At 40.2% G+C, this 26,264-nt stretch overlaps 1 protein-coding gene across 3 annotated transcripts in view; it reads right to left on the bottom strand.

Annotated features, from left to right (window-relative positions):
- Positions 1–26,264, bottom strand: part of LRP1B (LDL receptor related protein 1B) — a 764,381-nt gene that overhangs the window by 409,513 nt on the left and 328,604 nt on the right. The window lies entirely within an intron of this gene.

The following is a 26,264-nucleotide window of genomic DNA, read 5'->3' as shown; positions in this document are numbered from 1 at the left end:
ATGTGTCAGCACATTATACTTGTGCTCAATGATCTGCAATGGCTGCCAGTTTGCTATTGGGCCATGGCAAGGTGTATATATCTACAGTGGTGCCTCGCAAGACGAAATTAATCCGTTCCGCGAGTCTCTTCATCTTGCAGTTTTTTCGTCTTGCGAAGCACGGCTATTAGCGGCTTAGCGGCTATTAACGGCTTAGCGGCTTTAAGAAAAAGGAAACAAACTCGCAAGAACTCGCAAGACGTTTCGTCTTGCGAAGCAAGCCCATAGGGAAATTCGTCTTGCGGAACGACTCAAAAAACGGAAAACTCTTTCGTCTTGCGCGTTTTTCGTCTTGCGAGGCATTCGTCTTGCGAGGTACCACTGTATAGTCCATAACACATTGGCACCAGTTTACTGCAAGTGCCACACAACATCCATCATTCCTTTAGTGTGGCAACACCTTGCTCTGCAATACCATGCCTATTCACATTAGGCAGGCATCTTCACTATGCCATTTTAGAGGCCTGCTGAAAAATTTTGTTTCAGAGGACACAAGATCTTGTTACACCTTCTTTTAAATTAGTTTAATGTTTTACTGCACTTGTTGTTTTAGAATGTTTCAGATGTTTCAAACTGTGTTTAAAGGTTTTTAATTAAGTTTTTTATATAATTCTGTTGTTTTAATGCAGATCTGTTTGCCACCCTGGACTTCTTTAGGGAAGCATATTAAATAAATAAACTAATTCATCTTCATATAATAATAGGCAATATATTGCATACTCTTGCCCACTGAGTTCAGTGTTCCAGATAGTGTCAGCACCATGAAGCAACAATTTGATATTCTTAAGAATATTTCACATTTTGACAAATTTTTCCACATTATAGCAAAGAGCCCGGAAATATAAATGGGTCAAGTGTTTAAGGAGACTCTTGAAATTCAGTGTCTTCTCTCTCTGAGGCAAGTGAACCCCAATTCAAGTTTGGGAGCGCCCCACTCATGCTTGTCCAGTGAATTGGGATTCACACCTTGTGAAGCTGTCAGGTGCATCCAGTCTTGCTAGCCCCAAATTAATGACGGCTCAACATGAGGAAAAAGCATCCTCTGTTTGGCTGAGAAGAGCTGTCATTTGCAAGTAGGGAATCATGAGCATGTCAGTTCCATTCAGTTCTGTTTCAGCTCCATTGCCCGTCTCATTCTCATAACTTATAACCAATCATCCATGTGGCCAGCAGGGCATGCACATGCTTTATAATTTCCTATTGCTTCATATTAATGCTCCCAGTTTAATGCAAATGGTATAGACAGTGAGCAACATGTGCTAAAATATGCTAGCATAACACAGTGGAATAACATTAAGAGAGTATTTTATATTGAGAAATGGGGGATTCCACACACACACACACATTGCCCACAGTTCTATGTATATTTGAACAAGTGTTGTATATTGTTTATACAGTGATTTAATCAAAACACACTTAGATTCTGCTGGGAAAGAATAATTTAGAATAAAGTCAACTGTCAAGGGATGGAAATAGAAACTGCACAGTTTTACAAGCACAAACACTCACTTTATTGAAAGCAATCCATCTCTTTCATGTACTCATATTCCTAGCAGTTAAAAGATTTTTCAGTTAATCATAACGTAGAGTGTATTCAGCTGAATTTATGACAGATATTAAGAACATCTGCCCCCATATTAGAGTGAAATTTCACTGTGAAGCATCAAGACTCTAAAATGTATTCAGATGAAATGTTGCTGTGTTTTAAAACATGAAACCCAAGAATGTGTCAAGATCGTTTATGGGAAATGTTGTAAACGCCAGTGTTTTATTATAAGGAACATACAAGCTTTCAGAAAGATATGGTAGCTGCCAGATGGCCAGAATAAGCCTACAGTTACTATTTAGCTTCTCATTCTAAAAATTATACATTGCTTTCTACAGCCATAGCATCTCTCCTTACCCTCCAATGCCTTAAACAATCACGTCTGGAATATTTACCCAGCAAATAGTAGGTCCTTTCCAAGTCATCATATCTCCTTTGCCTGCAAACTGCACATTAATTCCAAATACTGTTTCTTTTTTTTGTTCCAACCTTTATACACTGCATTACTTCTATGCCTATTTAGAACTTATGGAGATACAGTTGTAGCAAGGCTCACCAGGACTTAGTCAAGGCATTGGTTTCCAGGGAAAAGGCTCAGTCCTTCAACATGCAAAGTAATAAATATTTTTAAAGCCCCTTGAACAGATGAACTGTGCATCTCTCTCACTACCAGCTGAAGATCAAAGATGGCACAGAATGCAACATTAAGGTGCAAACCTTGTGCAGGTGGGTTGGTGAGAAACCAGTGAAGGTTTAGCAGGGCAATCACAGCATTGCAGTGGCGTAGTGTGTGTTGCCAGCGCCCGGGGCTGCACGTAGGTGGGTGGGAGGGAGGAAGGGAAATGGATAGAGTATGCATGTGCATTCAACTGCCTAATGGCATCTGCATCACCCAGGAGATTGCAGCCACAGAGATAATAAAAGAAGAGTCGTTCTGTGGTCTAGAGAGGTCACTTCTTGGTTTGCAGGGAGAAGCCGTTTTCAACGGAGCCCAGCGACAGAAGCATACAGCTGTATTGAGGCAGCATCGGGTGTTGAAATGTTGTGCCCCTAACAATTTTGCACCCTGGACAACCGTCCCTCTGCCATCCCTTGAATGTATAAAAACATTAAAAGTGCTACAGTGGTGGCATAGCACAACTTCAATCGAGCTTGGGGCGGGGGGAGATTGGGCAGTAATTGAGTGAATGCCTCTTGCAACTAGACATGTTGGCAATTAATGGGAGTTCAGGAGAGAAAACAGTCCGACGCAGGATGCCAACCGTTCATTTAAGGCACAAGGTTGGATGGGAACTGGACAAAGCTGGAAAACCTCACAACCCCTAAATAATTCCTTTTTTTTCCTGTGTGTGGGAGAGTGTGATTTTTCATCCCTTTTGAAAACTTTACAACTAACATGTTACTCCTCCTCCTCTAAAATTTGAACTGGCTGTGTGGAGGAATAATGCGGGCAGACTGGGGGAGCATCAGGAAGCAAGTAACACAATGGTATGTTGAGCAAATGGCCCAGTATAAATTTGCCTCAAATTCACAATTAATGACATGTTGCCAAAGACACCTACAGCAGAAGTGTCACTGGGAAGTGACCTTTAAATAAAGGGACAAAGGTTTTCAGGTAACCTGCCATCATGAAAGGGATAATCGCTTGGTATGGTGAAGCCCTTGATATTACAAATAAAAGCAAATACCGGTACCTAAGAAGCATATATCCAGATATTTTCAGCTATTGATATAATTTATCAATTATGTACCATATTCTATGTATATTTGCTCAGAAATAAGGCTCATATAATTGAATGTGAATAGCTCCAAAGAAAGTAAACAAAGAATTGCAGCATAACAATCTGATACCTATTTAATTAGGCGCAAGTCACTGTCGGTTCAATGGGGCACATCCTCATGTAACTTTGCATATGATTTCAGCCTGAGAGTGCAAAACCTATCCATGTTTACTTGCACTGAATCATACCTAGGTAAGTGTGTTTACAATTTCAGCCATAGCAATTGACTTGGAATATCTTGCACAGTAGGTGCCCTTGTGGCATATCAGTTGTTTCTGAGTTGGTTGAGCATTTTATTAGCTGCAAGAGATATTTGTTTCAGTAACAGATTGATACTTTAAGTACCTAATGATATATTTAAAATGCAGTAAAAACAATCCATGGCTAAGCAATTTATCTGGCGGGGGCAAGGGAAGATGAAGCCACTAACTACAGTGGCAGGGAAATAATACAAGCAGACACCCCAATTTTGCAGTTCATGGCACGCAATTACACAAATGAATTTCTACTTAATTCAATGGGGCTTCAAGTGAGCTTCAATTCCACCCCCTATACTCCAAGCTGATATATTAGTGCCTTAAGGGTTAAATTAAAGTATTAAAAAAGGTAAAAGAACAATGTTTCCATGCCTCTCAATTCAATCTTTTTGCCATGACCCTAGTTATTCATAAATGAATGAGTAAAGGCAGATTACTGTTCCTATCAAAATAACTGTTGGCTTTACTTGAACTCTACAGAGAATTGTGACTGTATTCGTGTGCTTCTGCAAAACACTTGAAACGCAGGACATTTGTTTTTATTACCTGCCCATGTTTTCTTTACTAAAGCTATCTTGAATCTTTACATATAGCCATGCCAGAATCCAGGAGTACTAAAACCACTGGGTGGTAGCCAACTAAGTTTTACTCAGAGTAGACCCATTAAAATTAATGAGCATAATTAAGTTAGATCCATTAATTTGATTGGATCTGCTCTGAGTAAAACTTAGTTGAATACCACTCATAATTCAGAGCAAACAGGAACGACAGTCCTCTCACCCTATACTAGAATAGGAATGGGCCAATCTGTCACTTTTGGTTTATCACAGTTTCTCATTTTTCCAGTCCTTGTCACATCTCTACACCAGGTTGCAACTTTAAAAATAATAATCTTCAGCATTTTACAGTACATTTCTCTACAATTTAATACAAGGTTACCTAACGCACGGGACGCGGGTGGCGCTGTGGTCTAAACCACAGAGCCTAGAGCTTGCCATTCAGAAGGTCAGTGGTTCGAATCCCTGTGATGGGGTGAGCTCCTGTTGCTTGGTCCCAGCTCCTGCCAACCTAGCAGTTTGAAAGCACATCAAAGTGCAAGTAGATAAATAGGTACCACTCTGGTAGGAAGGTAAACGGCATTTCCGTGCGCTGCTCTGGTTCACCAGAAGCGGCTTAGTCATGCTGGCCACATGACCCAGAAGCTGTACGCTGGCTCCCTCGGCCAATAAAGCAAGATGAGCGCCGCAACCTCAGAGTCGTCTGTGACTGGACCTAATGGTCAGGGGTCCCTTTACCTTTACCTTACCTAACGCACACATTTTCCCAAGCTATGTTCCCAGATACAATGCATTTTTGTATGCATGCTTTCACTGATATGTGTATTTTTATCCACATTTTCAGCAAATGTATGCATTTTTCCAACAACAAAAAAAGAGGGGGGGGAGGTCTGAAAACTGCACCACAAAATTCAGAGAAGTGAATATTTCAAAGGATTGCTATATTTCATTTCACCTGATGTTTTGGAAAGTACAGGTTAGGTAGGGATGCATAAAGGTGGAAGCTGAACTGAATTTTTCACCCATCCCGATAATGGCTCCAACTAAGTCCAACTTGTAGAAGTTAATGGCCCTAAATTAGTCCTGTCAATTAACTCCAGTGGTCCTACTCTAATGGTTCTAATGTTGGCTAGGAAAAACCTCCCTCTGTAATACCCCCCCAGAACTTCCTACTCTGTTCTGTTGGAACAAGATGGGATGGATTTTGGGGTTTAAGGGAGCAGGTTGTTTGCAAATGTCACCTTCCTCTGTCTCTGCCCATGGAATACTTCTGCTGGATCAAAAGCATTCTGTGGCTGAAAGAGCCTTTTTATTTGTTGACAAAGAAGCCAGGACCCAACCCTCTGTGTTTTAAATGACTGGAATGTACAGCTGACCAGTATAACGAATCTGGAAACAATTATTTTCTAAGGTTTGCAAGCACACCTTTGGTCAAACATTATGAATAAATGTTTGTTGTTGTTGTTTGGTAGAAATAAATATGAAGCAGTACCACATGAGCCTGAAGTTGTTTACAATCCTAATACCCAGTGTGGAATACTACATCTATTAAACATGGGTTACTTTATTTATGCTAAACAGTTCAGTACCTAGTTATTAGCATCTTGTATGGGAAAATATATAACACAAGTTAGGCTTTGGATATTTCTTCAGGGAATAGCAGCAGACTATGTTATGTTGGTACATCTGTCATGATTGGCAGCTGCTCCTAGAAAAAAAATATAATGAATACCTTTGTGTTATTCATCAGAGTTGTAAAAAGAAATGGGGAGGAGTTGGGGCGTGGAGACTCACCTAGCCAGAATACTTGCCTTTTTTTAAGTAACACAGCAGATAATTTTTGAACAACCCTACATTTCGGGCCTTAATTATCAATCAGCTGAGACTGTAAAGTAGAGGCTGAAAATTAGGGCAGCATAGTAAACATGAAGTTTTATAACTAAGCTGCAGAATTATCCCTAATGAGCTTCTTTTTCACTTTTACCCTGAGCAAAGAGGGTGGTTTGCAGCATGTCTAGAAAACCAAACAGCACTGGGACACTTATAAAAAAAACCCCTGGGGATATATGGCAAGCTGCTTGATTATTGTTTATTTGTTTATTTATTTCATCAAGATGGCCTGATTTTAGTTTTTATTTTGCTTTGCTGAGTCTGGAAATGGGTTTCTAGAAGGCAGCACAAAGATGATTCAGAAGACTTGTCATTTTTTTTCCAACGTAGCAAACGCCCCAGACCACTATGGAAGGTGTGTTAAGTGCAAGCCTGCAGCTGAGTTACATCCGTAGACCACAGGGAAACAGTCTTTACCTTTCTCTGTCCCTCTGGAGAGGATTAGGATTAGGGAGAGATGTTCCTCTGCCTGACTTTGCTTGGCTCTGTCATGCTCCAACAGTGGAGGGGCACACAGAATCCCCCACTGTGCTGTCTGGGAGGTGTAGGCTGTTTGGGAGCTACTGCTGGTAGTGCTGCTGCTAGCAGCAGTTGTTACAAGGCTCAGATATAAGGTGAGGGTAGAGCAACACTGACCAAGGATCTGCCAAATCCTCTGTTGACCCATTGACAGGTGAGACCAAATTTGGACCACTCTGTTTCATCATCCTGGAGCTGGTGCAGCGAAAAAGAAAAACATGTGCTCCATCTTCTGCCCTGACCATCAAGGATGTGGCACTGATTCTGCTGTTCCAATTCAGTCCCAGGTTCTTTCTGAGAGCTTTTTCACATGGGACGGTGCATATTGAGATAACAATTTACCAACTCTGCATATAGATACGGTATATGGCTATAGAAATGAACTTTTAATCAAAAGTAACTATGATTTACATAAGTTATTTGCTATTTACTGCTCTGCTGTATATTACAAGACTAGCCAAACTGAAATGATTTAGCCTATAAATCTTTCAGAAGCCAGCAAAACACCATTTGCTTCTCTTGGTTATAGGCCACCTGGCTTTAAGAGGTCACTGATACTGTAGTTCAACTTCCAGTCAGAAGTGGTCTTAGTTTGTGATGCATATGGGAAATGGTGTAGAACTGAGGCACATTCATTGCACGTTATTTCTGTTGCAAGACCTGAAATTACATGCTTGGTGCTAGCAAATGAATGTTTTGGATGGGTTGCAAAAGTGCTGCTCTGTGCAGCATTAAAGCCTGAGGTGGTGCTCTGGCATTCTGAGACAATCTGAAATGTTGCAGCAAGCTGGCTCTGCAACAGCAAGAACTGCCATGCTCATTATATAGAATTACGAAAAACAGCTCAACAGAATCTACATGTGTCCATGGTGAAGCTAAGGATCTCTAACATATATGCCATTCTGAAGCTTTTAAAGGTATAATAAATCAAGCTACATTGGAGCATACATGGTGAGTTATAGCAGCACTCTAAGACAGTAGGAAAGTGACCATCAGAAGGCAGTACACATGTTGTTAAAGCTAGGCTGTTACATGCTTGTTCCCACACATCCTGCCCTGGACCTTGAATATGGGTTATTTCTGCCCATGTCATATAAGAACTCATCAGTTTCTGGTGTAGAGGCTCAGCTCACAAACAAGGGTATTTCATCATTTAGTACTGCAGTCAGACATAACATTAGACCCTGGACTTAAATAATAAAAATAAAAATAAAAATAAAATAATTTTATTTATATCCCACCCTCCCCAGCCAAAGCCGGGCTTGTCTTATAGGGGCCCTATTTAGGTGATGTGGCAGTTTCAGGTGACGATTTTCAGGTTCATTCTGATGCATTAGGGAGTATGGGTTTCAGAGTTTACTTTAGGGGTTGCTGGTGAGCTCAGCCTTGGCTGGCACATTGGAAGGGCTAAGGCATCAAACATGATCTAATATTCCTGGATCCCCCCCATCCTCATTATGAGGGGATCTTCTGAAACCACAGGGTGCACTTCTAAGCAGATAACCAGGCAGTAGTCAGGATTTTAGCCAAGCAGTCAACATGGTTAGACTGGGTACTCCAGTTGCTAAGAGCCTTTGTGCTTCTTTAAAAATAAGAAGAAAGGGTCTGGTTGATGAAACAGCAACCAGCATTCACTCCAATTGACCCCAGCTGCTGATGCTGGACCTATTTGCCAAGGATACGTCATCATCTGCTACTATTTGAAAGTCATAAGGGGGTGATGGAGCCCTGAACTTCTGCTGCACCAGTGCTTCCATAAGAAAATAAAATGACTTCAAAAACACTGTCCACTCATAATAATATAAAATGCAACACATTGCTACTTGTTTCGGTATATCACATTATTTCCATAACCAAAGAAGACAGCAAAAATGTACAAGGGTTATTTTACAAAAGAGAAGCGGTGATTATATGTTTTGCTAAGATACCGTAGGCATCTAATGTGATATATAGACTTGTAGATTGTGGTTGCAACAGGTAAAAAAGATGCTTTGCGTTTCAAGATGAGACCTTTTGGATAATTCCACACTTCAGATCAAGTGTGCCTCATACAGCCTTCTAAGCATGCTGGAATTAAAACTGATCAGTCTTGCTTTGTTAAGCACCCTTGTGTGAAAACGAATTTTTTTTCCTGTGAAAATTGATTCTGTATGTTTCTAACAAAAAAACATTTTTTTTTTGCTATTATGAATCTGAAAAATCATGGTTTTGTGAGTAAATAAGATTATTATTTTTCCTGTACCATTGTCAACTGCAAACATTAACAGCTGTGTCTATCGTCAGCCAATAGACCTGAACCACTTTTAATCCGTAATGTTGTGTCACTGGACATTGCTATGAGTGGGGAACAGTGTCTTCTAGGGTTTGTATCTTAACCTACTTTACTGAATTATAAAATAAAAAATGTACTTCAAGTAAAGTATGGAGGGAAGCATTTGGAAAGTATAACTTTTATTTTCTGCTTTTGTCCACAAATATCTTAGCTCTTCCTGAGCAATACTGGAGATCATAAAAAGTAAACCCAGAAGAAAAGCATTTCCACAGTCTCTGAAACACTTTACTATAACAAATACTTTCAGAGTGATATTTTGAGGATTGCTGGTTCTTGTCTATTGTACCTTAGAAGCTTTTCTGGAGGAAAAAGTCAATGCATTGTTGGGGGGTCCTCCTCCCATTTCTCTTTATCGTAGTCTCTTGGGTAACCTTTCTTCCTTGTGTTTTTTTTTAAAGAGCACTTTAAAGTGTGCTTTAGTACTCAATTCATCCTCTGCACTTCACTCTCTTTTTGCTATCTCTGACAGTGAGTTGTCGTGCCCTTGACAGGTATACCACACTAACTTTTTCCTTTTTAAATGTTCAGAATGAGTTAATAGAACCATAATATCTCTTTAATGTCACCTTTAACATGTAGGACCAGTCATCAACAGAGACTTTAAGTTTACTTGCCAACATCTAAAAATCCAAAATATGTTGCTTTTCCCCATGGTCTTTAAATCCCTAACTATTTTGTCTCTATTACTTCAACCAGAATGATTTGGCCATACCTGAACCATACAGTTGAAGCACAAGCCCCCCCCCCAAAAAAATGGGAAATGCAGTTTGCTAAGGGTGCTGAGAACTGTAGCTTTGTGAGGGGTAAACTACAAATAAGGAAACTCAAGAAGACATGACCATATTTGCATTCACTGGGATCATTTATCAAAATTGAGATTGAATATACAGTGGATTTAATGATTATTTGAATTTGTAAACTCTTAACTAGGCACTTCATGCTTAGTTTTCTACAACAAATTTAGTTTTCTGTTAATTATGAAACATTGCTAAACGTGAGCAGTTAAATATGAAGTCCTGAACGGTCTGCTTGCAAGACCTTCAAGCTGAGCTATGTAACAACTCAGAATAGGTAACAACAACAACAACAACAACAACAACAACAACAATTTATTATTTATACCCCACCTATCTGGCTGGGTTTCCCTAACCACTCCCAGAGGCTTCCAACAAAATATTTAAAATACAATAAAACATCAGACATTAAAAACTTCCCTAAACATGATGTGCAAAGTTTACACATTCAGGGAACATGCAAGGTGGCTGAAGAAAGGAAAATCAATAAATTGCACGGTCACTGTATCTTAACTGACAATGTTTCTACATAGGAAATCCATAGTAAGGTGAATGGAAAGAAGAGTAATGAAAGGCAGAAAACCAGGGGCGTTTTTTAACCAGAAAGGGTGGAAATTGTCTTTTAAATAGGTTGAAATCCATTGTAATGTTAGCGCAAGTTGCTGTAAATTGTCCTGATATTATTTTACGAATAGTGCTATATAAATATTTTTTTATAAATAAGGGGCTACAATATAGCTTAAATATAGTTCAGGGGGAGCAGCAGCTTTTCAACAAGCTAAGTGGCTCCCAGATGGTTCTGTCCTCTCTCCTCTCTAGAGAAGAGAGCACCAAAAGTAAAAGCTGGGAGAAGCAGTGATGCCAAGTCCTTTTCCCACCTCTTAGTTATTCTAGCTGCTGGTAAGTGTCCATGCACATGCACTGGTCCCACCGGTGCACCAACATTTCCTCAACGTCACTGCTACTGTACCTAGCTCCAGGAGATCAGCTCTGTCCCACCACATGTGTCACTGTTGAGTGAATGATTGAATTAGCCGTGTGGAAAGTGGCAAACACTGACTGGCAGTGTCTATGTTGCCACAGAGCACTTTCTGCTTTCCTCTGCCAGACAAGACTGCAAGGCTTCATGGCATGCTTACTAACCTCTCCCAGCAGCACTTACCCTTATGACAGTTTTCTGGTGCTTAATTTGTCTTTCCATTATTCCTTATGTTATGCTATGCTATGTTACTTAATAATAAGGACAGAGGTTACTTCTTAGAGAAATTGTTTGTTCTGACAATCAAACTGAGAAAGTTTTACATGGACTTAACTCTGAAATGTGCATTTTCTTTCCTGAAGCTGTTTTCATCGCTCTGTGTGGGCAAAAACCTCTCTCCCACACACACAAAATTCATTTCCTTCTCATTATCATCAGAGTCAGGCTCATTTTCTCACTTGCACCATCACTTTTAATTATATCCAGTCTCGTTGTGTTATATTATTTCATACATTAGTCTTCATAACCATGTAGCTGGTGATCCTGTCAGTATCAGTGATAGCGGCAGGGAATGTCATAGTGATTTTTGCGTCCAGTTTTGCAGCATTTTTTCTTTCAACTTTACCACAAAAAATAAATAAATTAAGAAACTGAGACTTGCCATCACATCCATGTGTCAAATCAGCATGTCTGTACATTTCACTGTGGTTATTCCACAGTCCCATGGAAAAACGTACAACTTCCTTTCCTTATGGCCAGAATATAGAAGAAATAAGTTGGTTTATTGTCCACATTTGTATTCCAGCCCTCTTCCAACTTAAGTTTAAGTTTTAAAAACAACTGAAAAAGCAAAGTAAAATTCTGTCCCCTTCAAAGAAAGTGACTACAACAGCCAGGTGATTAAAAGGTTGATTCTCTTCCTTCTGAAGACACAGTGCTGGTGGACCAGAATAATCTTAAGAGAGTATCATGAATGCTGCAAACTTTGATTGTTCCCATCCCTGGATAGCATTGCCGCCATGTGTTAAAGAAAGGGATTAGTGCTTCAGATAGCTGTTCGTGGCTCTGATTATTAGAGCATGCTACGTACCTCACAGAGCAACTTGGGTGGTTGACAAAGTTGAATTTACTGCTGAAAATGTCTAAAGCTAGGCTGCTTGCTTGAAGGGTTTTTTTTGTCACAAGCAGTTACGTTAATTAAAGTTGACAAATCAGAAAGGCTGTTATAGTTATCGGCACTCTGAAGGAGAGGAAGCCTCTGCAAGCAGTTTCCCCAACCCTTATCTCACCATTTCACCTCATGATGACTTTGCCTTCTTGCAGACATTCTCTTTCCTGACCTAAAGTGATTTCAAACTTATCAGTGTTCAACAACAAGGAAGACGGTGAGGAGCTTGATGTCTGTTTCCATACCACTAGAGATTGTACTCCCACCCTTGAGATAAGGACAATGTTGACATGCACCAAGATTCAAATGATTGTCAGCCATGACTGTAATCCATATTTTGTAGAGTTTCATCAAGCTGCTATAGAGATACAGTCCCAAGAGAAAAAGCCCCTCAATACTCATGTGTTTACTGGCATATATTATTTAGGCCTACACCTGTTCTTTACACGTTTGGCTCATCTTACTAAGCTGACTTATACCTAGATGGAAACTATAAGGGAGGGGAATTGTATGCTCCTGAAGTTTCTAGATTTGGGATGTCACAGAAAAGAAAGCACCAGGCTTCGTTCTCACTGAGATGAAGAATGTGACTGCAGATTTTCAGAATGTACAAAACTCAGTGGACCTTTGTTAAAAACAAACCACCACATAATTCCCACTTAAGCTTTCTATAGAATGTTTTATGTGACAGCTCTGTGGTACAGAGCTCTTGCTTCAGCAATCTACAGGTGTGGATGGCACCCTTTCGGTGTACAATTTTCATCTTGGGTGATATGTGTGAGCATTAGTGCGGAAAAAGAAGGTGGAGAAAAGAAAGATTATGAAAACATTACTCTTTGAGATGTCAACGGAAAAAGCAGAGAAAAGCAAAAGAACAATTATTTTTGAAGGGCCAATAGACAGGTCTTCAAGGCGAAAAGCTACAACAGATTTCAAGAAACTGAAACAAATGCAAAATAGCAAGTCTGAGGTGAGTAAGGCAAGAGGGAAAAGGTTATATTTCTGATTGGTTCTTCATACTGCACAGACTAAAAAGACTGCACACCTTCCACTTGCCAGCACACAGAGCCTTTCATATGTTATCTAGTGGACAGAGAGTGGGACTTGAATTCATTTCGTCTACTGCCGTGGACTTCAAAGATGGATTTGGATAAGTCACATATGCAAAATGTCTGAACCTATGGAGCAGGATTTGTTACCTCAATTTGTTACCTCCTGGTGGTTTTGTACACATCTTTTTATTAAAAAAATTTCAACATACCAAAACTAAAATACACTAAATAACTCATCATAGGTTAAGTAGACAGAGCCCAACATTGAAATGAATTAGGTACATAAGACCATTAAGAACAGTACAAATAAAGAGCCAATGGCAATCTTGGCCATAAAATTATTCACCTTATATGAACATAAACCCTCCACATTGGGGAATGTTGAGAGGTGCTATAGAGGTATTTTTCTCCTATTAAGAGAACTAAGAATGAGAATTTGTCTTGTGTCAAACTTCTCATATCTGGAAAACTCTATCCTCTTTCTGATGTTGTGTTAAGTTTTGAGAGGGTGTTATTCTCTATATCAGTCCACCAGTTGTGCACTCCCCACCCCAGATGGTCAGTTTCTCGGTTGCAAAATGGGGGTAATATGACTAATTTCCAAGGTTTTCCTGCACAAAGTTTGCAAAGTACTCTTTAAAGGAGGGATGACAAGCCTGTGAACCTCCAGATGTTGTTGGATGTTGCTAAATGACCTGTCCTGGTCACTCTAAACTAGACTTCTGATTCAGGTGCAGTGAAGCACACGATTGTGTTGCCAGTGTTGAGGTAAGATTTATCCATCCCAGTCAGCTGTCCAATGGAGAATAGAGAGGGAATGGCATATTGTTCTTTGCATCAGGCAACAAAATATTTTGGGGTGGCTCTGGGTCTGAGTATAAGGCAGCTCCTTATATTTCTTCCTTGAATTCTAGCAATATTGCTACTAAAACATCAGTAGGTATACCACAGCCTATTTAAGGCCTACATAAACTTGGTTTGGTGTTTAAATGCAATGCTTTCTATCTGGAACATAAGAAAGAGCAGGAAATGCGAGAATAAGGTAGTTGAAGAAGAGAACAAAAAGAGAACGAACAAAGAATATTATACCTGAAGATGGCAGAAAGAGCAAAGCAAAGAATTAGTTGCAGAGGAACCCATGTGAAAGCAGTAACAATAAAATACCAGGCTACAAAATGTAGTAGGGCAGACCAGAAATATGTCATATTTCTCAAGGATATTGGTTTTAATCAAGTTTAAGATGGCTGCATCTTGAGATTATTGCTACATAACAGGAGTTGAATAGCACATCTGTCAAGTTCCTTCCTGGCTTGCCAATCTACCACAAAGGTAAAAATGAAGAGGCTATTAAGAATGAATCAGCATCTTATGGTACTCTTTCCAAGTTGAGTTTTAAGAAGACTAAACCATTGCAGTAAGATATAAACAAGATTGCCCAGATTTCCCTCTTGAGAAGCAAAAAGTCACCTTTTCTAAGGATGTTAAGGTAGCAGTTTTCACAAGTACCCAGCCTAGAAAAGCTGGGTAATTTTGGCTAATAAGTAGGCTATCACGGCATGACAACGATAGCACTGAAAAGGAACTAGGTAAGGAATAGGAAACAATAACAGTTATTCTGATGCACTGTAAAAATGTCAAAGTAGGTTTTGACAATGGCAATGATAAAAGATTTGTAATGTCATGTCACTTGAGTGAAAGCTTACAATGCAATGAAAGGGAATCTTCCATTTATCAGGACCATGACACTATTGCTACTTGCAGTGAGAACAACCCTGACTGAAATAAGAATAACAGCCCTGACTGAGCAAACAGCATTTTTAAAGGACAACCTTAGCCTTAAAGGATACCACGTAAATAGCAATGAAATGAAGCTATAGAAAAGGCAGTGGCTACTATTGCTTTTATTAAATATAATTTCTGTCTTTATATCAACCTCTTAAATATTTGATAGAAGCAGTATTTTAATTTTGGTTTTTTAATGATTAGAAGAAATGCAATTAAGTTGTCCAATCAATCAACATATTTGATGACAGGGTAGAATGATAACAAAATATGTGCAATGCCTCAGATGGCAGGTGATGGTTCTTGCTGGCTAAGAATCCAGGTCTCTCAAGTTAGGCCACAGTTGCAAAGACTTGAGAAGCAATGATACTTTCCCACCTTTTCCTAATATTACAGAAGATACTTTAGCTCTGATTAGGTCCAGACCTCTGATTCTCTGGGAAACCCATATAACTCTTATTCCTGTACATTTGACTGGTAACCAAGTGCTGGGGTATGAGATACTTCCTTCTGCCCTCCATGCACTCCTTCCTTCACCTTCTAACTACATAGACTCTTTCACTGGAAATGAACTGCAGCATATATTTGCTAAGCTATGCTATCCAACTCATTTTGGAAACTAATCCAACATGAACATTGATAGTTGGCTATACTGAAGTCACATAATTGCTGTCGAAGTAGTCACATATGCCAAACACTCTCTTAAACACTTCTACCTCTTTTAAATATCCCTCCAGTGATGTTTAATGGAGGAGGGAGGTGCTTCAGAGAGCAGTTAGCCAAACCACTCTCTGAAGTGCATCTCAGTCTCCTTTCAACAGCTCACCTGGGCTGCCTGCCACCCACCCTGCTTGCTTGCTTGCTTGCCTGCAATGTGGCAGCAATGCAAACTGTAACGTGACAACAGTTCTACAGTTTTATGATGTATAGATACGCATGCGCGCGCGCACACACACACACACACACATTTCACTTACGTTCTCTACTGAAGTGAACATAGGTTAAATGAAATGCAAATGTTGTGAAACAGAATTTCCATTACAATCCATAGCTCAATAGACAGTGGTCTTTTTGTAGCAGCTCTGTCACAAGACTTATATGGTACCTGCTACCCTTCTTTTATCCAACTCAAATTAGGAAGAACTCACAGCTCACCAGTGCTGCAGAAATACTTGTCATAATTTGCTGTCGGTTTATTTCATTTATTGCTTCTCCCCTCCTCCACCATGTAACACAAGTTGCTGTCTACTGTCGCTGATGTTGCACAACTGAAAAAGTGAAACTTTTAAAGGAATATGGAAGGACAAGATAGCTTTCAATAGTTTTGTCTGAAAGCACCACTGCAAATAAAAGTGAGCATTTTAAGGATTATGCAAATATGAGATAGCTTTGTAGGATTTTCTGTGCAATTCATTACTGACAGTCAAGGAACTTTTAATTAGCATCATTGCTAAAATGTGTTAATGTATGTTCAAATATAACATTTCAAATGTTAGTCATAGTCACTTTTGCATTGTCCATTCGTTTTTTTGTGTCTTTCACTCCTCTGTGTGTGTGTGTGTGTGTGTGTGTGTGTGTGTGTGTAAATGCATAGTGATGAGAGAGCTTCCTCTGCTCCTTGTTGGGAATGGGCTCAATTAACAGGAATTTATGGGAGGACAAATCAATCTCACATTAATTTGTATGAACTGGGCTCATTCTCATTTAGCACAGTGCCAGCATGAGGAGAAGTCATAGTGTGGGTTCCTGGAATACGACACAGGACATTTGCCTCTCATGCTTCTGAATATGAGAAAGAATGGTGCTGTAACATAAAACCCTATTCAAGTAAGAACTTGTACCTGTCTTGTAATAGCCCACAACTGTGCTTACATTCTGACAACCAGAACTAGCCATATAATGAGGCAGAATGAGGCATTTGCCTTGGATGGATCAGGACAGGTAGTGGATTGTGCCCTACATGGGAATACCTCCTGCTGCCGCTGCTGTACTATGACTGGTCTGCACTGACCACCTGTATACCATGGCTAAGCTCTGCCCACCTGCCACCTTCCTACCAGGAATGGAGCAACATTGAATGGAGCACCACCACTCTAAGGGAAACAGGTGGCAGAACTCCAACAGAGCTCTCTGAGCCTACCAGAATTTATTCTAAGAAAGTGCTCTTTACCCACGGTGCTTCACTCTGAGGGAGATGGTCCCAAAGAGCACCTGTGTCATTGCTGCTGTGCAGCAACAATGAAAAAATCCTGTTGGAGGCAATCTCCAGGGACTTCTCACCCAAAATGTATGAACGGTCATGGTGTGACTGCAGGTCAAAGAGGAAGAAGGTGAAAGAGCAGGAATGATGGGGTGCATGGAAGAAAGCAGAGGCAGTGGTTGCAGAGGCCCAACACCAAAGGCAACAAAAGAAACAGAGAGGGGGAGACTATAATGTTTTGTGACAACTAGATGTTGTCAGGGGCCAGATGCTAAGAAGATCATCGTATATTTTTGTAAATCAGAATTTTCAGAATGCTCTGATCACCTTCTGAGCATAAAAAGTATAACTTGGCTCCCCAAAATGGAAGCAACCCACAGCAGTCCTGTTGTTTACTTTGAAGAGAGCATTGCTTTGGGTTAGGTCTCTCAGCAGGCAAGATAATCTTTTCAAGAGCACTGTGGCAGTACTCAAGAAGAAAAAGATGACTCAATTCTAAGCCATTACTAGTATGTAAGCCATATCTGGACTGCTGGGATCTAAATGCAACCTTGTCTTCCAGTCTCATTACAGAGAAAGTAACATTAGGTTTGTATTTATATAAAAGTCCCATCAAGGTCTCATTTGTACATGCTGAGCTTTCCTAACCCAAATTATATACACTGAGATAGGGAGCTTTTTGCTGATACTTGGCAGCTGTCCAAAGTCTTCAAACAGCAAATGAAGAACAGAACACTCTGAGCTGCATTTTAATTTCCATCTTATTTCAAAACAGGATACATGTCCTCTACTCAATCAATTCAGGATAGAGATTTAGTATGTAAATCTTCAGCTCTTACAGGTGCTATGAGCTTTTAACTCACGTACCTTCCCTACTACTTTTTTCAAAGATATTTTTGTTCTTGTCATAAAAAGCTATTTCCCACTTTGTTCTTCAGCTTTCTTTGCATAAATAGTATACCTTTGTGTTCTATTTATTTTTAATTAATTTTCCAGGTTCAAATACTTCTACTATGATCTTCTGCCATTGTTATTTCTTTCCTCATTCCCACTCAAAAATTTCTTCTTAAAAATAGATATTGATATATTGTAAATAATAAGATTTTTAAAAGTTTTTAGAGGTTTTTTACTGCTCTGATTTGTGTGTATAGTTTTAGACTGATAGATAAGAGAGAATACTGTATTCACATAGAAGTTTTATGTTACTTGTGGGGTATATTCATTTTATCATGTGTGTGTGTGTGTGTGTGTGTGTGTTCCATTAATACAAATTAGCTTAGTTACCTAACCTTATAATGTTCACATTCATTTTTTTGTGACTGCACCATGATGTGAACTCACTGACATTTATCCCAGCTTCTGATTACTGAATTTGTTTGGATGTTCCCCAGGCCAATTTGATAAAAGAGATTGCATCTTCTCCACAGTGAGTGAATAGTCCAAATGGAGTAGCATATCAGCACCACACTGTACAATAAATTTTCATGCAATGAAAACCATTACACAGCACTTTCCCCAGATACTAGCAGCAGTATCCAATTTTGTTCAGGCAGGCACACTTGAAGAAATATAAGAGAAGTCCAAACAAAGGTGAAGGCAAACCTGGCTGTCAAAGGCATTCACAAAGTGTCATCTGACCCATTCTGACCAGCTGCAGAAAGAAGCTCACTTCAAACCCCTGTCAGCTCAGGAAAACGAAGAACTCTCTTGCATTCTGAGGCCATTCTTTAGTACTAGGCTAATGAGTCAAAGTCATTCCAGGCCCAAAATTTTAGGTTTTAAATGACTCTGTTGTGAGTGTGTGTAATGAGGAACATGAATAAAGAGTTTCAGCACCTGAATACACGCCCCCCCCAAAAAACAACATACATTCCTCCCAAATGTATTTATGTGGAATGTAATCATTTGTGAATGAGACTATGACATAAAAAAAAAATCATTCATTTCAAAGGAGTTGTATAAGTGAGTTTACAGGCCAGTGCTCTGTTCTTTCTACAGATAGATAACTAGAAATGCATATATACATACAACATTTTTGTGGTGGTGAGGTGAGGATAGAAAAAGAGAACATCCGCTTGTTTTGTTTTCTGAAAAGAAACCTTTACTTTGTATGATGGATGACAAACAAAATGGTTCTAGGGCACTGTTACTGGAGCACAACTAGCTAATGTCATTTGTAGATTCCAGGTTTAAGCCTATTTATTGTTTTTTTCACATAACATCAGTGAATATGTATTTCCATATACAAGAGGGGAGGTGTCCCTCTTACAAAAGAGTAAGAACACAACACAACTGCATAAACTACATTACATGCAAACCTTACTATCTCTAAGATTGGTAAGTTGTTTCAGCTGTGAAGATTGTGTACAACACTTTCCACAGCTAAAATTCCCACTTATAAAATAGGGTCTAATCCTGTTATGAGCCAGATCCAAAGGTACAGCTTTATATTTTCCATTGAGTGATTAACCATATCCCATAACAGATAAATTTTACATCTTGGGATATCAATTACAAAATGCCAGTGGATCAACAGTAAGCATTTAATAGAAAATGACATGCTATTATATTTCATTGACCAAAACAATTTGTTGTTATGAGCCGTCCTTTTAATTTTGCATCAAATCATTCTGTTGTGCATACATAAGACAGACAAGTAAAGATCTGAGATTGTGGATTAGCAAACATAAAAGTAAAATTAGAGCTAAAACTACTGAGGCCCTACTAACATCACATTTTCTGGAAAATAATCATTTTCCTGGATTTTGAAGGCTTCCAGTAATTGAAAAGATGAATGTTTATACACATAAAGGGAAAGATATCCACATTTAGGCTGCATTCGTAACATGGGGTTTATTGCATTAAAGGCTAGTTCTTCTGTTCCATTTTCCATCTTTCCTTTCACAATGCACACACCTCTTCCATCAAATCTCAACTGCAATACCACCATGTTGCAGTAACTGTCATTCACACAGCAGGAACAAGCAACTAATGTCAACAGAGTTATTGGTTCCACTTACGCTGCGGTTTCCCCATGATTCATTGCATTCCTCTCCCTCTACATTCTGCCATTATTCTGGGCTTTACCTTTTGGGCATTACTTTCAGTACTAAAATAGTGGCACATTCTGTCACAAAGAAAAACAGGTGGGGAACACAGTACATGTTGGTATGCCGCCTCATAGCTTGTCACATGAGCAGCTGTGGTGTAAAAAGCTGAAAATTGTGGGGAAATTGCCGTGCAAAACTCTCACAATTTTCCAGGTTAAGGGGTTTGGAAATGGATGTTTCCCAGAATCAAATAACACAGAAATGAGTGATAAACTTGCATTCTATTTCACAAAATTCCATAAGTTCTCCAGAAGGGGTAACTCTTAGCAGGTTAATATGGGAGGAATGATAGCGGAGTTGGTGAGCAGAGCAAGCCAGGATACATCCCCTAGTATCTGTATGCTTTATTCTTATTTATACGTGTTGATTCATTATATTTGGGAGTATAATACAAGTATCGGGTTGCGTACAAAATTGCCTAATTTGTACAAGGCTCATGCAACTGAACTCCTCTCCCTTTCCTCATCCCCCCTTGCTCCTCAAATCTCTTCTGGAAGTTCACTCTACCCTTCAGAGCAGATTTGTAGGAAGCATGTGAGGGGCAGGCAATGAGAGGGAGGGGAAGTTTGTATAGGTTTTACTCAGGCATAGGCAAATTCAGCCCTCCAGATGTTTGGGGACTACAACTCCCATCATCCCTAGCTAACCGGACCAGTGATCAGGGATGATGGGAGTTGTAGACCCAAAACATAGGCCGAGTTTGCCTATGCCTGGTCTGGTTGTTGTCTTTATAGCAGATAAAGGTAAAGGGATCCCTGACCATTAGGTCCAGTCATGGCCGACTCTGGGGTTGCGGCGCTCATCTTGCTTTATTGGCCGAGGGAGCCTGCGTACAGCTTCCGGGTCATGTGGCCAGCATGACTAAGCCGCTTCTGGCGAACCAGAGCAGTGCACGGAAACGCCATTTACCTTCCCGCCACAGCGGTACCTATTTATCTACTTGCACTTTGACGTGCTTTCAAACTGCTAGATTGGCAGGAGCAGGGACCAAGGAACAGGAGCTCACCCATCATGGGGATTCAAACCGCGACCTTCTGATCGGCAAGTCCTAGGCTCTGTGGTTTAACCCACAGCGCCACCCTCATCCCTTATAACAGATAAACACAGGAAAATTAGCACAAATTGAGAGCCATGTCATGTTCAAGCATTACTGCTGCACAACCTCCATTTGTTTTAACGGGATGTGCTCATGATCTCTACATACAAAGTGCCCCCTGAAATTACTGGAGGATTAGAGTAGTAGTAAGAAGTACAAAGGACAAAGTTGTCACAGTGTCTGAGTTTAAAAAACTTTTTTTTTTCTGAGAACAATGAGGGGGCTCATTTGGGAGGTTTTTCTGTCATTTACACTGAAGAGAGCTTCTGTTGCAAGCCTTGTCTGCCCACCCCACCCCACACCCATTGACAACAGTGTGATTAGTAAATTGTAGAGCCACAACAACAATTCCTAAGCATCTTTATTAGAAGGCTTTCAGTTCCTTTTAAGCTTCCGCCATAGTGTTTTTATTTTGTCTCCTTTCGTAAGTGTAATTACACAGAGTTTTGTAATTGCTCCATACTCTATAATTACAGAAAATGCTTTTTCTAGTGAGAGAATTGTGTAAGGACTGCCAAATCATGGTGTGATGTAGAGGCCCAGAATGTACACAGTGTACAAGTGGAAAGGACATTGTTTCATGGAAGATATTTTATATATTTTGTTGCACAAGAATAAAGTATAATATCTAAGCATTTTTCGAACCAATCAGTTCTGTGCTTGAATAGTTTCATGCAACATTCTGTTCTTGCAATGTATGCATGTTTACTAGTAAATGGATTTGCAATAATTATTGATAATGCACTGAAGCAGGCATGTTGTCCATTTAGGAAAGGTGTTCACAGCATTTCTGTTTTCCTCATGGCATTACCAAATATATTTTCAGTTGGTCACACTGCCATTTAATGTTTTTTAAAGGTTTTGTTTTTATATGCTATTTTAGCTCACCCAGTTCTGAGATCATGGAAAAGTCACAATAAAAATATTTCTTATAGTGGACAATATTCTGTATTTCTATGTGACCAGGCAAAACTAAGTATGTTGTGCTAGAGAGTTGCATACCAAACCTTGCATTTTCTCTTAGCAGAACAATTACTTCAAGCTTATAAATATTTACTTCTCTGTTACTGTTGTTAACCAAGGCTGTTAGATCCACTGGGAACAATGACTTGTTCAGAGCCATAAACTGTGGCTCTAAGACCCAAATTCTGTTCATCTTGATCACCACATAGACAACCCTGGTAGTCCCATCATTGCTCCCATTTCCATAGCTTCCAGAACCACTCCTGCTCCTTCACTCTTGCTTTCTACCACCTCCCTAAATCCTCGAAAACACTCTGCTGCAGGTAAATGCCCCTCTAGTGACTAGTCTTTCTCTAAGCGCCATATCAAAGCTGGTTCAGGTATTTGCCACTAAAATGATTCAGCTCTCACCCACATTGACTGAATCATTTCAGTTTTCTATGGAATTATTTATTTGAAAGTATTCAGCAAATTAAAATAATTCTACTGATGAAAAACTTACCATGTCACAGGAAAGGCAAGGAAATTAGCCTTCTCACCGCTGAGATATGCTTTAATATGGCAGTGTCTAGATTTCAGTACTTAGGTTCAGAAATTGCAGCTGCAAACTCAGCTACAAAGTTCACTACCTGCCATGGGCCCTAGATTGGGGACTGGCCAGGCCAGGAGCCGTGGCCAATGGAAAGGGGTCCAGCAAGCTGGGAAGGTCAGGACAACCCAAGGAAAAGGATCATGGGGGAGATCCTAGTGGGGGGATTTCCTCAGCTCATCTCGCATTACCACCAGTCCCTGAGGCATAGACTTCGCGTCTGTCTCCAGATCTGGCAGGTTCTGGCTCATCCACTTTGCCTATTGCACCATCAACTCCACCTCTGGAGTTTTCAGAAACCATGACTAGCTCTGCCTTTCCAGGAAAGGGGGTTGCCTAACCTGTTCCATCTATAGAATCTTAGAATTATAGAGTTGGAAGGGACCACAAGGGTAATCTACTCCAACCCCCTGCAGTGCAGGAATCTTTCGCGCAATGCAGGTATCGAGCCCACAACCTTGAGATTAAGAGTCTCATGCTGTACCAACTGAGCTGTCTCTGAGTTGGCAGTAGAACATCCTCCATTATCCAAATCACAGAGGCACCAATGCAGGCATGAACAGACAAGATTGGCTAAGTCTTCTTGGTGAAGTGGTAGGTTGACTGCTTAATCTAAGGGTCAAAACTGCTTGCCATGCTATGTTGAGCCTGCCCCATTCCCTTATCACAGGATTGCAGGGGGCATGCAACAGTTGAATCAATGTATTTGTGCTTCGAGCCCCAAAAACCATCCCGAATAGAAATAAAGACACAGTGGAGGCAGAATTTAGTTTAAATGTTAATGGGCAAATTTTGGCCACAACTTTATTAAAATACACAAATGTGACTGGTATTGGCTTAGGCATTGGTATCAAACTATATCTGGCTCCTGCCCCACCCTGCAGGAAGCCTTTAAGGGTAAACAACCAGCAGGGGGATCTCCGTCAGTGTATATTGACTGGTGCTCATCCCTGGGGTTCCTGGGGGTCCTGGCAGTGGCGTAGCGTGGGTTGTCAGCACCTGGGGCAAGGCAAGTAATTTGCGCCCCCTAACCCGTGGATTTGCGCCCCTAACCCTAACCCCCAGATGTTGCGCCCGGTGTGGCCGGCCCCCCCGCACCCCCCACGCTACGCCGCTGGGTCCTGGCATGGCCCTAGCCCCTCTCTGGGCTTCGGATGAGATCCAGACCCCCAGATTCCTTTAACGGAATACCTATTCATTAGAGGGGCAGGTGATGGCTGCACCTCCCCTCCCCACATCCCCCTAAACCAATGCTTAACCGCCAAACCTTACAAAGTTGTGACGATTGCTAAGAGGTAGGCAAAAACCAAGTGGCCACAGCCAATCTGCCACATTGGAAAAAATTCCTACCTAGTCCTCATTCCAAAAACAGGCGAAGTCCAAAGCAAGGCCAAACACGACCTAATTAACGGGTGGGTGGGCGGGTGTTCGGCAGCACGAAGCAAAAGGAGGTCCCTATGTCATGCTGCCAAATAGATACCCCCAACCCCCAACCTTGCCACGCTGCTGATTGGCTAAAGGCCATTGGCATAACTGTGGCACCACCGGCTTGGAGCGGGGCAAGCCCCGCCCACAAGCCTGTTAGGGAAGAATTTCAGGGCCGAGCACAACATGGACCCTCTGTTAGGAGGATCCAACTTCCTTTGTAGCCATGTGTAGCACTGATCTGAGCATTAAAGATTTTGGTAGAAACCTCACCCTGAGTTTGAGTTGTTTATCAGGTTGAAGCCAGGACACTGCCAAGGCACCTTATTATTTATTTATTGGTAAACACAAAAAATATGCATTCAATAACAAGGTGAAACAGTTCCCACCAGGGAATCACCCATCAGTCTCAGCTAGGGCAAAAATGGGAAGGACAGGTCTCCATTGGGTTCTAGGACACAATGCAAACAACTGATGTCTTCATTAACTTCTGTTCACTTTCCTGAGGCACCTGAAAGCTACATAAATTGTTTACAAGCTGCAAATGGATGCTGCTGATCCCATTCGGGTGACCTCTTTTACAGACAGTTTTGAGATATAGAGAGGTAATTATGGTATCCACATCTCTGAATAAATCCTGCCTAGTATATTCATTTACTCTGCTCTACATAAATACACTATCTGAAATAAATCTAGCACTGTCTGATCAGAGGTAGTTCTGCCTAAACATAATATTTAAATAAAGAAGAAAGGGAAAGGGTCATTATATGCCACTGATTAGCAAAAAGATGAATGCACCTTGTCTGGAAAGCTTATAAAATGAGAGCTAGAAATATAGGAAAATATATTTTCGCTCCTTCTATTCTTGTACATCAAGCCTGTTACTAGGGATACATAATTCTGTCCATTTCAGTTTCTCATTTTTTTCAATCACAAGTTCATTTTTCCACATTTCCACGTCAGTTCACAAATATTATTTTAAAAATTCATTAAGAAAAATTCACCAGAATTTTAGTGGACATAATTTTTCTATTTTTGTGTGTGATAGTCCTTAATATACACATCCTTGCAAGCAATTTCCCCTGGTTAATGCATTTTAAGCACACTTTCTTTCTCTCTTTCTTTTTCAAGCACACTTTCTTGAAACACAAATGTTTTTGTACACATTTTTCTGGTGGGAGAATTGCATTGCAAACATAGGTTCTACATTCTTCATACAGTCAATGGTCAGCTTTGCTGCGGTGATTAAACCCTGCACGTTCATAGATAAAATAACAAGAAAATTACCCATTCTTGTATGCAAAACAAACTTAATAAACTTAAGAAAGTGCAGGTAGCCGCTGCCAAAATCTATGCGCATATATATCCTTTATAAGTCTGCTCTTGTACACAACCATTTAAAAATGTTGAACATTCGGTCTAGGTGGCATGGGATGAAAATAACCCTTCAATCTCTTAATTGGTTGTATACAAGAATAGACTTGTCAAATTGTGCTCAGTTCAGAATGCTGCACTGTAAGACAGATATAAACATTTTGGAATAGCTCCAAGGGCAAGGAGGATGGTCTTCAGAATGAGAAACAGAATGAGGAAAGGTTGAAGGAACTGGGTATGATTAGCCTGGAGAAGATGGAGGAGGATATGATAGCTTTCTTTAAATACTTGAAGAGTTGTCATATACGGGAGGACAAATACTTGTTCTTTGCTGCCTGAAGAATAGCATTAAATCTAATGTGGCTAAGATACAAGAGGGTAGATTTCTGAAGTACATCGGAGTAAACCTTTTGATGGTAAGGAAAGTTCAACAATAGAAGCAATTACCAAGACTCTCCTTCACTGGAAGTCTTTGAGCAGAGGCCTGAAAGACACCCTCCAACACTATTATTCCATGGGGGCGGGGAATTATATGCATGCAATCAATTGGTTTCTTTAGGCTACTGTCAATAGAAAGAGTTAACTACCAGATAATGGTAATTCATGTCACCAATTGGTTATTTGTTAATTAACTTCATTTTTTAGAATAGCCTCTTTTTGATTGTTAATCATAATACGCTAGCATCTAAGGTTAAATGTACAGAGATGCCTTCAATGAAAATATCTTCCATAATGCATCTGGACACTAATTAGATTCGTTGTTTTTCAAAATCTAAGTATGAAATTTAATACTGAATGGATAACTTATGAG

The sequence above is a fragment of the Podarcis filfolensis genome (genome assembly GCF_964270895.1).
Source record: "Podarcis filfolensis genome assembly, chromosome: 1".
In the NCBI taxonomy this organism is placed as follows: domain Eukaryota; kingdom Metazoa; phylum Chordata; class Lepidosauria; order Squamata; family Lacertidae; genus Podarcis; species Podarcis filfolensis.
This window is presented reverse-complemented; position numbering and strand designations above follow the sequence as displayed.